Below are 14,614 nucleotides of genomic sequence, written 5' to 3'. Positions count from 1 at the left end.
TACAGATAGTAAAATCAAACAATACCCCCAGAATCCTCCTCACCAGTCCATTAAAATAAATTTAAATACCGTATATACTCGAGTATAGGCCGACCCGAGTATAAGCCGAGGCCCCCAATTTACCCCCAAAAAACTGGGAAACCTATTGACTCGTGTATAAGCCGAGGGTGAGATATGCCTGTCCATCCCTGTGTGTGTCCGTCCATCCCTGTGTGTCCGTCCATCCCTGTGTGTCCGTCCATCCCTGTGTGTGTGTCCATCCATCCATCCCTGTGTGTGTGTGTGTGCGTCCATCCATCCATCCATCCCTGTGTGTGTGTGTGTGTGTGTGTGTGTGTGTGTCCATCCATCCATCCATCCCTGTGTGTGTGTGTGTCCATCCATCCATCCATCCCTGTGTGTGTGTGTGTCCATCCATCCATCCCTCCCTGTGTGTGTGTGTGTGTGTGTGTGTGTGTCCGTGTGTGTGTGTGTGTGTCCGTGCAGCCTTGTGTGTCCAGCCTACCTGTGTCCCAAGCCTCCGTCCGGTCCCGTCCCGAGCCTCCGTGTCGTCCCGTCCCGAGCCTCCGTGTCGTCCCGTCCCGAGCCTCCGTGTCGTCCCGTCCCGAGCCTCCGTGTCGTCCCGTCCCGAGCCTCCGTGTCGTCCCGTCCCGAGCCTCCGTGTCGTCCCATGCCAGGATCGCCGCTCTTCGTCGGCGCCCTGGCGGCCATTCCCCTGTTCAAAAGCCGCGCCTCCCGCCTCCGCCTGTGATAGGCGGAACACTCAATTTCCCAGCAGTCTGTGTTCCGCCTATCACAGACATCGTCTCATCCTCGTCCGTAGTACGAGGATGAGCCGATGTCCGTGATAGGCGGAACACTGACTGCTGGGAAATTGAGTGTTCCGCCTATCACAGGCGGAGGCGGAGCCGGAGGCGCGGCTTTTGAAAGGTAGAATGGCCGCTGTCTGTCTGCTCGACACGCTGTTCGGGCAGTCAGACAGCGGTGACTCGAGTATAAGCCGAGGGGGGCACTTTCAGCCTCAAAAAAGAGGCTGAAAATCTCGGCTTATACTCGAGTATATACGGTATATTTAAAAAAAAAATAATAGAATAAAGTTGGACTCTAATTGTGCCTCAGAGGAGTACAAAAAAATTGAAAGACAAATGTGATTATACAAAAATAAACAATTTTTTTTTCTAAAAAACAAAAATGTAAGATACATTACAGTCTTAATGATTCAATTTGAGTTCAGGGATGTGCTAGTTCCCAGCATGTTATATAGAAAATGGGCTATACATTTAACGGGTCATTCCGCTTCGTCAGGGCCTTGATGATAGCATGGATGTAAACGTCATGTGAACTCAAATTGAATGCATCTTAAATTTTGTTTTTTAGAAAATAAAAATGTGTTCATTTTTGTATAAATGTCTTTCAAATTTTTGTACTCTGAGGCACAATTAGAGTCCCACTTTATTCTATTATTTAAAAAAAAAAAACATATTCTCTCTGGGATGGTGCCTCTGTAGGAGTATCGGTGTTCCACGCCCACCCCATCCCTACACATATCCATTATAGTAAAGCCCCATTTCAGGCTGAGGTATAATCTACCCACACAAGAACCCCACACTATGCAGGTTAAAAGCTTGGTGCAGGCATTCTGATGCCATTACATACAATGCAGGACCAACAGTCCCACTTTGCAAGTGCCAAGGGTACGCTCACATCCTAAGAACCTCAGAAAAAAAAGCCAGATGGAGGGACATTGGGAGGAGGAGCTGTGAGGTCAGTGTGATGTCATAAGACATATAGGCTCTGGATGGAGGGACATTGGGAGGAGTAGCTGTGAGGTCATAGGACATATTAACTCTATATGGAGGGACATTTGGAGAAGGGGATTTGAGGGGTCCTCTATATGAGGCTCTGTGAAAACCAAATCATTGTTCCTGGGTGCGTCCTTCCTCTCCTAAACTGAAGAGTGAACTTTGACCTTTACCATACAGAAATCTGTCAGGAATCTGCAAAAGTAAACGCTCATGTGATCAGGTGACGTGCGGAGGAATGGAATGTAAATAGCAGACAATTTTCCCCAGAGCTCCTTATGGTGGGGATGGATTTTGCTACACACTGGTGCCAGGTTTCCACCCTAGGGTTGCCACCTGTCCAGTTTCACCCGGGCAGTCCAGTTTTTCAATGATGTGTTCAGTTTTCCATCTTCCTCAGACCCAGACTGCAGCGGGAATGAAGAGTCTGGTCGCCATCTGATGTGCGTCTCCCCTCCCGACGGCAGCCTGTTTCAGAACAGCAAAGTGTCAGTGGATCAAAGCCCCCCCCCAACCCCCCCCTCCTTCTCCACTCTTTTTACACACACACACACAGGGGGACACGCTGATCGAGGTCTGTACAAAGTTTTCTATGCTCTGTAGATGAACAGGGAGGAGGGGGAGAGTGGCTGGGAAGGAGAAAAATGGAAAACATGTGTAGCGATTGGGGGGTTAAGAGGATATGTGTTGGGGGTTGCACTTTGGCAAATCAGACCCCCAAGCGCCCCCCAGAAAATATCTGACCCCCTTGCACTAGCCCTCTCCTCTCATAAAGCGTCCCCCCACCCCCATCTTGCACTAGCCCGCTCCCCTCCCAAAAGGACCCCCAGCACATATTAGACCCCCAAGGTGCCACCCAGCACAACATATCTAACCCCCACCTCCTTACACTCACCGTCACAAAACACCCCCACACATATCAGACCCCCAAACGCCCCCCAGCACATATCCGACCATATCTGACCCCCCTGCACTATCCCTCTCCCCTCACAAAAGCACCCCCTCAGCACATATCTAACCCCCACCCCCTCACACTAGCCCTCTCCCCTCACAAAGCACCCCCTAGCACATATCTGACCCCCTTGCACTAACCAACTCATCTCTTAAAGCGTCCCACCAGCGCATATCTGACCCCCCACCCCCATATTGCACTAGCCCTCTCTACTCCTAAAGCACCTCAGCACATATTAGACCCCTAAGCACATATCTAACCCGCTTGCACTAGCCCTCTCCACTCACAAAACACCCCCGAAGCACATATCAGACCCCCAAGCAACCCCCAGCAAATATACAACCCACCCTTGCACTAGCCCTCTCCCCTCTTAAAGTGCGCCCAGCACATATCAGATCCCCAAGCATCCCCCAGCACATATCTGATCCCTGCATTTTGTGCATTATTTATTTCTGACCCACACTTTCCATGCAGAGCACTCACAATTTGGCTGCATGCACCATTCACCATGGCACTCTAGTCATGCCACAATACTGCTCTCTTTCGGGCCACCAAAAGTGTCATAGGTCTTTTACAATCTTATAGCGTATACGCAACAAAATGCCACCACTAAAGTGTTCGGGTTTGACTTTAAGAAAAGGTGGCAAACCTATTCCATCCCCCCCAGGGTCACTACAGGTGTAGAGAAAATCTGTGTAAGAGAATATGGAGAATCTATGATGGAAAAGGGCCTGGGGGTCCTAGTAGATGATAGGCTCAGCAATGGCATGCAATGCCAAGCTGCTGCTAACAAAGCAAACAGAGAGGAAACAACAATTCTCCCGCTCTACAAGACTCTGGTCCAGCTGCACCTAAAGTATGCTGTCCAGTTCTGGGCACCAGTCCTCAGGAAGGATGTACTAGAAATGGAATACAAAAATAGAGTACAAAGAAGGGCAGCAAAGCTAATAAAGGGTCTGGAGGATATTAGTTATGAGTAGGGATGAGCTCGGTGTTCGAGTCGAGCGCTTGTTTGACGCGAAAACACCACCTGTTCGCCGAATAATTTTGTGGGCCGTATGCGCCATATTCATGTGGTGCTCATGGCCAACAATGCACTGCGCCATCGCAGTGCATTGCTGGCTCATAATTGGCCAAGCATGCACGGTGACCCTGCATGCTTGGCCAATCACAGTGCCGGCAGCGAGGAGAGCCATAATTGGCCATAGGCAGGATGCCTGTGGCCAATTATAGCTCAGGGGGGTTTAGTACACACCCCACACTATATAAGGCCACCAGCGCGGTGGCCTTGTGTAGTGTGTTGGCGTGCAGGGAAACAGCAGGATAGGCAGGGACAGTGTCTTTTTGCTTGTGAACCTAGCGCTGTTACAGTGGGTGTTGTGTGCCTTCTGCACAGTATACACCTGAAGCTACCCCATTTGCTGGTGTTCTTCAGATCCTATACCACAGGCAGGCAGCTGCAGTAATTACAGTCGGTGTACTGTGTCATCTGCTCAGTGTGCACCTAAAGCTACCCCAATTGCTGGTTTTCCCATCTCCCTGCAGGCCATTACTATGTCTGGAAGGCCAACAAGGAGAGGCAGAAAGTCACGAGCCAATAAAAGAGGGCAAGCAGGCTCTGTGTCTAGAGACAACAGTGCTGGTCGTGGACGCGGTGCATAGTCATCAGCATGTGGCCATAGGACACGCTTGTGCTTATTTTTGACAGTTGGATGTGTTGAGCCGCATCATGCTGAAGACTTAGTAGAGTGGATGACCAAGCCCTCTTCATCCTCTCTCACCCAGGCTCAGGGTACTAGCAAAGCAGCTGCCAACGTGTCCTCTTCCCTTGTCTCAATGTCATCAGTCACTCCTTCGCTAGACCCACCATGTCTATTTGACCACAGTGTTGGTTACATGCTCCAGGAGGATGCCCAGCGTTTTGAAGGCTCTGATGATGATACCCAGCTAGAGGAAGGCAGTTGCGTGAGCGCAGAGAGAGGGGATGCTCAAGAAGGACAGCAATCTGACAGTCATGTTCCACCAGCTGCAGCATACTGCCAGGTTTGCTCCAGTGATGAAAGGGGAGGGGATGATGAGGTCACTGACTCCACGTGGGTGCCTGATAGGAGGGAGGAGGCATATCTCCAACGAGGCACGATGCCCTCCGGGGGCCAGCTTAAGGGCAGCACACCGACTGAATCACACCGCAGAGCTCCGCCTGTGCAGGGCGCTGGCTCTGCGCATTATTCGGAAAGTTCTTTGGTGTGGGCCTTTTTTGAGACGAGTGCATCAGATTGCACCACTGCTATTTGCAATATTTGTACTCAGAGACTCTTGTAATAGTTAGGGAAAGGGAAAATAGAAGAAAGCTGAAAAGGTGACCTGGGATGTGCCATGGTCACGAGGTCAGTATGCCTAAAAGGGGGTAACAAATACAAAAGACAGTAGGATGAAAATACAGAAGAAAGTTTATTTGACAAATAACAATTAATCAGCCAAATGAAGAAACACTTGAGACATCTCCAAAAGTAGCTCGGGGATGTACCTGGAGTAGCATGATGACCTCCACCTGCCTAATATTTTTATGACATGAACAGGGACCCCCTGGCACGAGGCCGCGGAAGCTGCCCCAATCCTAAAAGAATGACCTGAGTAGGATTTGGGGTTGAGCCCCAGATTCCCCAAAAGAGCACGGCAATGCTTGATGAAAAGCACTGAGGTGAGAGGGGCCCTGTTAAAAGGCAAAAGAGGACTATCCCGGAGAAAGGAAGCCTATTATTGGGGCCCGGTGGGTTACTCTTTTGAATACCCCCAAGAATAGCCTTGACCGAATAAGCTGCAAACAAATGTATTGAACATCAAAACAGTTCGACCTGGGGTACAAAGTGCGAAAAGTCTGAAAGGTTTTCCAAGCTGTGTGGTAAGCCCTCCTGGTGTTGACGGACAGTGACCTGTCGATCAACCCCAAAGCGCCTGCCCAATGTGTACCTAATCCATCCTCAGGAGCAAGAAATGTGGGGCGGGGGTAGTCGAGATGTCTGAGTCCGGAACCTGATGGAAAAGGGATGAAAAATCAAAATGGAATAGAGAGTCTGCTGCTTAATTTTGCAGACCACTAATGAAACTGCAACTCCCTGTAAGGAAGACATTGAAACAGCTGAAATGAACATGGAAACGCCGTTCCAGTGGTGGAGGGACTCATCCCACATACGTAAATCGGACAAAGCCGCTGAATCTAATTTGACCTTGGAATCAGAATCAGGGACTGCGGGTAGCAAAGCCAGCAACCGGGAAATGAAAGACCTGCCCTGAGGAATGATCCTAATGGCGAAGTTCAACATGCCCAGTAGTGACTAGATCTTTCCTGGAAGTGGCTTGAGAAACTAAGAACCCATGGATCCGTTCTCGGATTCTGACCAATTTATCTACTTGCAGGCTGGCCTGCATGGTCTGGGAATCTCACACGATACCTAAAAAGGTCAGAGTGGTAGCGGGGCCTTCCATCTTCTTACTTGCCAAAAGAACATCAAGAGCAGAAAACACAGCCACCAGTTTCTGAAGATCCGATGGTGCTCAGCCTGAATTCTCGATCAGGAGGTAATCATCTAAATAATGTATGACCTCTTGACAATGCCCCCTCTGAGTGAGAATCCAATTGAGCGCATCAGCAAACACATTGAAAAGCCAAGGACTAATTTTGGACCCGAAGGGGAGTTTAATGGCGAAATAGTACATACCCCTCCACTTGATCCCATGCTACTGCCAAAGAGCAGGCTGAATAGGAAGGAGCTTGAAAGCATGAGAAATGTCAGCTTTGGACAGCCAAACATTCCTTCCTATGCAGATGATGCGCTGGATAGCTAAATCCACCGATGCATATTTAAGCGAAAATTCCTCCAATGGAACTAAGGAATTTAAGCTAGGCACCACTGAGCAATGAGGCGCTGACAAATCGTAGATTAACCTTAGTTTATTAGAGAATTTGCCTTTGACCAAGCCACTGGTGATAAGGAGGTGTGGGGGGAAGGATGGAACGCCAAACAGGCACGCAAAAAAGACATATTGATACGGCTTAGTCAGGAAGACTTCCCTTGTTTGAGAGAACAAGTCGATTTGGGATGCGCCCTAAAACAGCTGACACAGACATGCAGGAGGGGACACTGGCTGTAGTTGCATGAACCCTAGTTGAAGTTGTTACATACCTGTGACTGAAAAATTGAATGGGGCGGCCAAGTTTATCAAATGAAGTTGAAAGACCCTGAGTTGTCAACAAACCAGAGGGCCCCCTGGAGGTACCTGGCACCGCAGGGGGGCCCACGAGAGGGCACCAGTAAGATGTATGAGCAGAAGACTGGCATTTGATGCAGACGGGGGACCTTAACCTGGCAAAATGACGACAAAAAAGTTCAGTGTCCACATTGCTCCAGTCAGTTATGACCTGGTGCTGAGCAAACACCGCCGCCGCTTTAGCAGAAAAGGACCGATGGTAGTCATAAAAAGCCGAACCGCCATACTTTTGACCCAATTCAACTACTGCGTATAAATAAAGGTCAAGCTCCTCCCTCCGCTGTGGACTGACTGAGCAAACGACATCCCTGAAGATGCTGAAAGCTAGAACAAAATCAGGGATGGAAAGTTTACGACTGAGCCTGGGGTCCCTGGTTTTGACCACCAGCGAGACATCGCCAGAAGCGTATGACTTGTTGTCCACTATGTCATGGGCTGCAATCAAAAGGGAGGCTAGGTTAACGTCCTTACCATCCAAAATATCTTTTTTGATACTAGCCGGGATGAAATGGGCTGGAGTGACAGATAATGAACTAGCGCTTTTACCTGACGCTGTCGGAATGACCAAAGGTAACACAGGGACAACTGACGTGTCAGGTATCGCAGGTGCCAATGGTGCCGGGGCACGGAGAACTTTCCAAGACCTCTACCCTGGCTCGTAACTCCTGAAAGGATGTTGCCAACACATTGAGGGAGGAGTGAATTAACGTGAGAGATGCACCAACAGAACGAAGGGTAACTTGCTCGGGGGTGGAGCCTGAAGCACTGGGGAATAACAGTCTGAAAAGTTCCGCTTTGCGTTCTGAAGCCGAGTATGCGACCCCTTTACGTCCAAGTTTGGCTATTAATCTGGGGACTGTCCAAGACCTCATGGATGGTGTGCTGTCATGTTCGGAATCCCTAGCCTGGGAAGGAGAGATAATTTCAGAATCTTTGATGTCTGCAGCCTGAGACATGATCTAATTGACACAAGTGACAGTGAGTTAGGAAACAACATGACAAGCCTGTAACCGTGACCGTTTGTCACAATGAAATGGCGAGTGAGTGATAAATCCGTGAAACGAAGACCCAGCCCCTGACCAAAACATTCTCCTTGTTACAAATCTAACAATACTCCCGTGCGTAGGTTGTGACATTGTGAAGAAAAGGAAACTGGAAATGTGTTAGTATACGAAATAGATAGAGCCGAGCCGCATGCGGTTTTAGCAGGTAATTAAAAATGTACACTCAGGCCCTATGACCTGAAAATGTGTCAGGTAAGATATCAAGGTAGTGGAATGATGACGTGTGTGAAACGGATGAGGGGACTTGCCACCACCCTGGACAATCAAACGATCGCCTCAACCTGTATGCGCTTAAGCATGATAGGCACCTCAGAGATGGAGTAATGCCGTGAAATCCAAACAGGTGAAACCTAACCCAGCCCTACTGTGAATAACCTGAAACTCAAGGTAAACAATCACATACCTACCTGAAATAAGCCAGAACTGTAAAAACTAAAGAAGAAACAACCCCAGGTCCTGATAGACGTGCAGAAAGCTTGATAGTACGTATAACCGACTAAAGAACAATGGGAATGAAACATGCCAACAAATAACCTTGCGAAACATAATTGGAGCAACAGGAAAACAAGTTCTGAAATGAGCAGCAATATTACTGATCCAAACAAGATTGTGTGAAATGCAAACACCGCAAGACTTCCTGGTGACGGAGGTCATGGAAAACCCTGTCCAAGCGCCCCCCCCCCCCTTCTCGACCTGAAGTGGGCTGCCCCAAGTGAAACCTGAAGGTGCCCTTGTGAGCCCCTCCCATCTGATGTGGTATATGAACCAGACAGAATAAGTGACAATGACAATGAAATAAGTGAAAGTGACAATGAAAGAAAGTGAGTTAGGCCGTGATGACCTATGAGCCCAGAAGAGACCCGACAACAACCGTAACAATACCAAGTTTTTTTTTTGCGTGTATGGAAACCCCTCAGATGAACCCTGCCCTGTATCCCTGTGAACAAAGCATGTGCCTTCTGCCTGGGACCTATAACCAGACCGTGGCTACCAAGTGAAATCAACCCAAATCTGAAAAGTACAGGCACTTACTAAGCTTACTGACAAAAAAAAGAGAAAACTCGTATTGGCTGATCACACACACACACACACACACTCCAACCAGCTCCTGGGGAAAAAAAAAAAATAAGCATGAAATGCGACATTACAGGATAGTTTGAAAAGCGAAAGCCCAAATTATCAACCGTGAAATGTAGCAAGGTGCCAGAGCCCCGGGAAATGAGATGAACATGATACTGAAACCTGAAATGCATGACCCCTCTGACCAACTAGCCTGGTGCTGATACCAGTAGTCATCCTGCGAAAAGACACAGATGAGGCTGCCCAGCTGCACCGCTGCTGCTGAACTGTGAGCAAAGAGCTCCAAGCCATGCTGCAGCTGCACCGCCTCATGAAGTTAAGCCTGCAGCATTGGAATGTACCCGCAGCCATCCGTGTTTAAATGAACAAAGATAAAAAAGAATGCCTGTAAACACACCAGCTATGCCAACCTTGCATGAACATGACTCTCTTTTTTTTCCCCCATGTAGCAGCTGACACATCTAAAAAACAAGAAACATTCTATATTGAGCAAGTCGCCAGCCAGTGATCGAATCCTGGTGTTTATAGCTTCCTGAATAAGTCTAAATTGCGACATGCAGCACCTGACTACATGGACCAGGGTGATGCAGAAAAAAATTGCAAAGCTCAAAATGCTCAGCAGACCCCAAGACCAGTGCCATGCACCCCCCCCCCCCCCCCGAGTGCCAACCCCCCCCTCCCCCCCGAACAGTAATTATGGTAGCGTCTTCCACCGGCAGTGACAATCCCCCCCACCTCGGAATAGAAATTATGAACCCCACATGGTAATGGCGTCTTCCTCTGGCAGTGACAATCCCCTCACCGCCTCGGAATAAAAATTATGAACCACATATGGAAATGCATCTTCCGCCGGCAGTGACAATCCCCCCGACCCCCCAATTGCTACCTGCACCTGCACGAAAGCAGGGAAAAATGCAACCCTCAGCAGCCGTCCGAGTCCACAAGTGATACCGGAAATGACGTGAGCACGAGTGTCCAAAGATCACACAATGCCCCCTAACCATCAATAAAACTCCCACAACTGACGAGAAAAGCCGATAGGTCAGGGAGGACCCGGGGCCGGCTTATAACGGCGAGGCTCCTCCTACAAATTCAGGTGGGCCTACGCACCACCTTCCTACATGTCTCAAGTGTATCTCGCGTGGCCAAAATATCAGCCACTTGGACACCACATGTTTGACCAGACATATGTTGACCTGCCATGCAGCTCGTTGGCAAGCGTACTTTAAAGACCCACACCAAAGAACAAAGCAGACCTCTCCTTGCTCCTCATCAGCTGGGATCTCCAACCCCACTATACCTTCAGTCCTCTCGGAAACTTGCACTGAGAGGTGAAGGTGTAGAATTAGGGGAGTCACAGCCAAGTACTTGCGGGCACTCTGCTAGCAGTATACCGACGTCCGATTGTAGCAGGCAAATTTCCCTGCCACAGCTGCTGGACCGTCAAAAGAAGTTCACTCCCAGCCATCCACATGCCCAGTGGTTGAATGTTAGCTTGGCTAAATTGCTAGTACTTCAACTGCTGCCTTTGCAGTTGGTATACTCGGCCTCTTCCGTAAGTTTGTGCAATGTGCGGTTCCTCAGTGGCAGGTTCCCAAACGCCACTTTTTCTCATGGAAGGTGATTCCGGCTCTCTACCGGCATGTGGAAGGCAAGGTCCATGCCTTTCTGGACAGGGCGGTCAGCGGTAAGGTGCATATTACCGCTGACTCATGGTCCAGCAGGCATGGACAGGGACGTTACCTATCTTTCACGGCCAATTGGGTCACTCTTCTGGCAGCTGGGAAGGATGCAGGACAATGTGCAGTAGTGTTGGAGGTTGTTCCATCAACACGCCTCTAAAATGGTACTACTGGTTGTGACACACCTCTCTCCTCCACCCCCTCCTCTTCTTCTTCCTCCATGGCCTCTTCCTGTGCTTTGTCCTCGGAACCAGCGGTGCTCTGTAGGTGTTCAAGGGGCTATGCAAGTATGTAAGCAAAAAGATGCCATGCCGTGCTTGCTATGGTTTGTTTGGGGGACAGGAGCCACACTGGGGCAGATACTTTGTCAGCTCTGCAGGGCAGGCCGAGAGGTGGTTGACACCACACCAGCTTAAGCCAGGAATGGTGGTTTGCAACAATGGCACCAACCTCCTCTCCGCTCTCCGACAGGAACAACTGACCCATGTGCCCTGTGTGGATCACATCCTTAACCTGGTGGTGCAGTGGTTCTTGGGCAAGTACCCGGGCTTACAGGATGTCCTGAGGCAGGCCAGGAAAGTCTTTGCGCATTTCCACCGATCATATAATGCCAGTGCTCAGCTGGCTGAGCACCAAAAGGAGTTGAACCTGCCCAAGAACTGCCTTATATGCGACAAGCCTACCAGGTGGAACTCAACGTTGGCCATGCTGCAGTGGCTGTACACGCAGTAGAGGGCCATCAATGAGTACATGTGTTACTACGGCACCAGGACAGGGGCAGGGGAGCTTGTTTTTTTTTCACCACGCCAGTGGGGCATTATCAGGGATGCATGCACTGTCCTGTCACCGTTTGAGGAGGCCACGAGGATGGTGAGCAGTGACAGTGCATGCATCAGTGACACTGTACCTCCTGTCCACCTGTTGGAGCATACGCTGTGTGGAATAATGGACAGGGCACTTGAAGAAGAACAGAGGCAGGAAGAGGAGGACTTCCTTGCCTCTCAAGGGCCCCTTTATCCAGACAGTGTTCCTGCTGTCCCACCCATCACACAGGAAGAGGAGGAGGAGGCTTGTGTCAGCATGGAGGTGGAGCCTGGCACTCAGCATCAGCAGCAGCAGTCTTTTAGGGATGATTTACAGTCCCAAGAAACACGTGGAATTGTACGTGGCTGGGGGGAGGTGGCTGCGGATCATGACGTCCTTAGTGACCCAGAGGACTCCGGGCCGAATGCCTCAACTAACCTAGCTGCATGGCCTCCTTGATCCTGCAAAGCCTCATATTCTTCGGATCAAGGAGAGGGACCATTACTGGCTGGCCACTCTCCTTGATCCACGGTACAAAGGTAAGGTTGCGGACATAATCTTGCCATCGCAGAGGGAGCAGAGGATGAGACATCTTCGGGAGGCCTTGCAGAAAGGTCTGTGCAACATATTCCCAGAGACCGGGGAGCTTACAAACTCCTGGTCCTGGACAATGTGTTGCTGAGGCTTCGGCCAGTCACAGAAGGAGCGGTGGAGAAGGTGGCAGTCTGACCGATGCGTTCAGACAATTTTTTAGTCCGCAGGCCCAAGGTATGATCGGTTCCAGCAACCATCGCCAGCGACTGATTTACATGGTGCAGGAACACCTAGGGGCAAGGTCAGACTTGGACACCTTTCTCACCAAAAATCCTCTGGCTTACTGGATCTTGAGGATGGATCACTGGCCAGAGCTTGCACAGTATGCAATTGAGCTACTGGCCTGTCCTGCATCCAGCGTCCTTTCAGAATGCACATTCAGTGCCGCTGGAGGCTTTGTAACTGATCAAAGGGTGTGCCTGTCCACCGACTCAGTTGATCGACTGACCTTCACAAAGATTAATCAGTCTTGGATCACCACCAGCTACCAAGCACCTGAAGCTGATGTAAACAAAAAAATTTTTTTTAAATGTCACATCCCTTCAAGACTGCCTATGCTGATGCTGAGTGACTGTCCTGTTATGTTGACTAACTATCCTCTTCCTCCTCAATGATCCTGCTGATGGCTTGGAAGAACATTTTTGGTTCTGGGTGATGCCACGAGTGGCTAAGGCCCAATTGTTCAGCCCCTGTTTAACAGGGGCATGTAATTACAATTTTTGATGCAATGCTTTGCAGCAGGGCTCATTCCTTCACTCCAACTAGAGTATCTGGGAGAGGTTGCAGTGTCGTGGCACCAGCACAAGTGACTAAGGCCCAATTTTTCAGCCCCTGTTTAATAGGGGCATGTAATTACAATTTTTGATGCAATGCTTTGCAGCAGGGCTCATTCCTGATCTCCAACTAGAGTTTCTGTGAGGTGTTGCAGTGTTGTGGCACCAGTGCCTAAGGTCCAATTTTTCAGCCCCTGTTTAACAGGTGCATGTAATTACAATTCTTGATATAATATTTCACAGCAGGGCCCGTTCATGCGTCCACTGAGAGTAACTGAGGACTTACAGTGTTGTGGCACCAGCACCACAGCCAAAGGCCCAATTTTTCTACCACTGTTCAACAATGGCATGTAATTACAATTCTTGATATAATCGTTCACAGCAGGGTGCTCCAGCGCCCACCAAGAGTCACTTTGAGGGCTTACAGTGTTAACTTGTGGCAACACCAACAACTTAGGGTGAAATTTATGCAGAGTATATAGAGCAGGCCCCTACTTTCAAGCATCCAACTTACAAACATCTCCTACTTGCAAACGGAAGGATACAACAGGAAGTGAGATGAAAAAAGACGGACAGCCAAAAGAATTATACAGGGGTTATAAAAATTCCCTATGTTTTTCAAAAAGCTTAAAAATAGATTTTTTTGACTGGAGCTACACTTGAAAATGTACCAGTTCAAAATTACAAACAGATTCTACTTAACACAACAAACCTACACAGTCCCTGTCTTGTTTGCACCGCCTGTATACTGCTGTTCTGAGTATATAGGGCCTGGGGGCCCCACATCTTTCCTTTTTTTAATATGGGTACGGGGTTCCCCTTAATACCCCTACAAGACCCAAAGGGGCTGGTAATGGGCAAGGGGGGTATTCATGCAATTTTTCTCAATGATTTTCATCCATATTGCTGGAACCAGACATTACATTAAAACCGCAAGCAATTTTAAATGACTTTTTTTCCGTTAAATGTCATTTTGTGCAGGGACTGCTCTAAACACGGGAAACACGTGGCACTTCACAGGCATACTATAGACACCCCCCAGGCATGATATTTAAAGGAATATTTCACTTTTTTTTCAGTTTAATGGTCATTAAAATCAGTGCTCCCAAAAAAACATCAGTTTTTAAGAAAACATTTTGCATTGATACATGCCCCCCTGGGGCAGGAGCCAGGTCCCCAAACCCTTTTTAGGACAATATCTTGTATATTAGCCTTTAAAATTAGCACTTTTGATTTCGAACATTCGAGCCCCATAGACTTCAGTGGGGTTCTAAAGTTCGTACAAAGTTTTGGTTCGTTCGAATGTTCTGGTGCGATCCGAACCGGGGGGGTGTTCGGCTCATCCCTAGTTATGAGGAAATGTTGTGAGCACTGAACTTATTCTATCTGGAGAAGAGACACTTGAGAGGGGATATGATTTCAATATACAAATACCGTACTGATGACCCCATAATGGGGATAAAACTTTTTGGCAGAAGGGAGTTTAACAAGACTCATGACCACTCATTAAAATTAGAAGAAAAGAGGTTTAACCTTAAACTACGTAGAGGGTTATTTACTGTAAGAGCGGCAAGGATGTGGAATTCCCTTCCAC

At 48.8% G+C, this 14,614-nt stretch overlaps 1 protein-coding gene across 1 annotated transcript in view; it reads left to right on the top strand.

Annotated features, from left to right (window-relative positions):
• LOC143986874 (uncharacterized) overlaps nt 1-14,614 on the top strand; it is a 259,820-nt gene that overhangs the window by 61,000 nt on the left and 184,206 nt on the right.

The sequence above is a fragment of the Lithobates pipiens genome, unplaced genomic scaffold (genome assembly GCF_037356315.1).
Source record: "Lithobates pipiens isolate NorthernLeopardFrog02 unplaced genomic scaffold, aLitPip1_a1.2 Scaffold_18, whole genome shotgun sequence".
Lineage (NCBI taxonomy): Eukaryota > Metazoa > Chordata > Amphibia > Anura > Ranidae > Lithobates > Lithobates pipiens.
The sequence above is the reverse complement of the archived record's forward strand: the minus strand, read 5'-3'. Positions and strand labels throughout refer to the sequence as shown.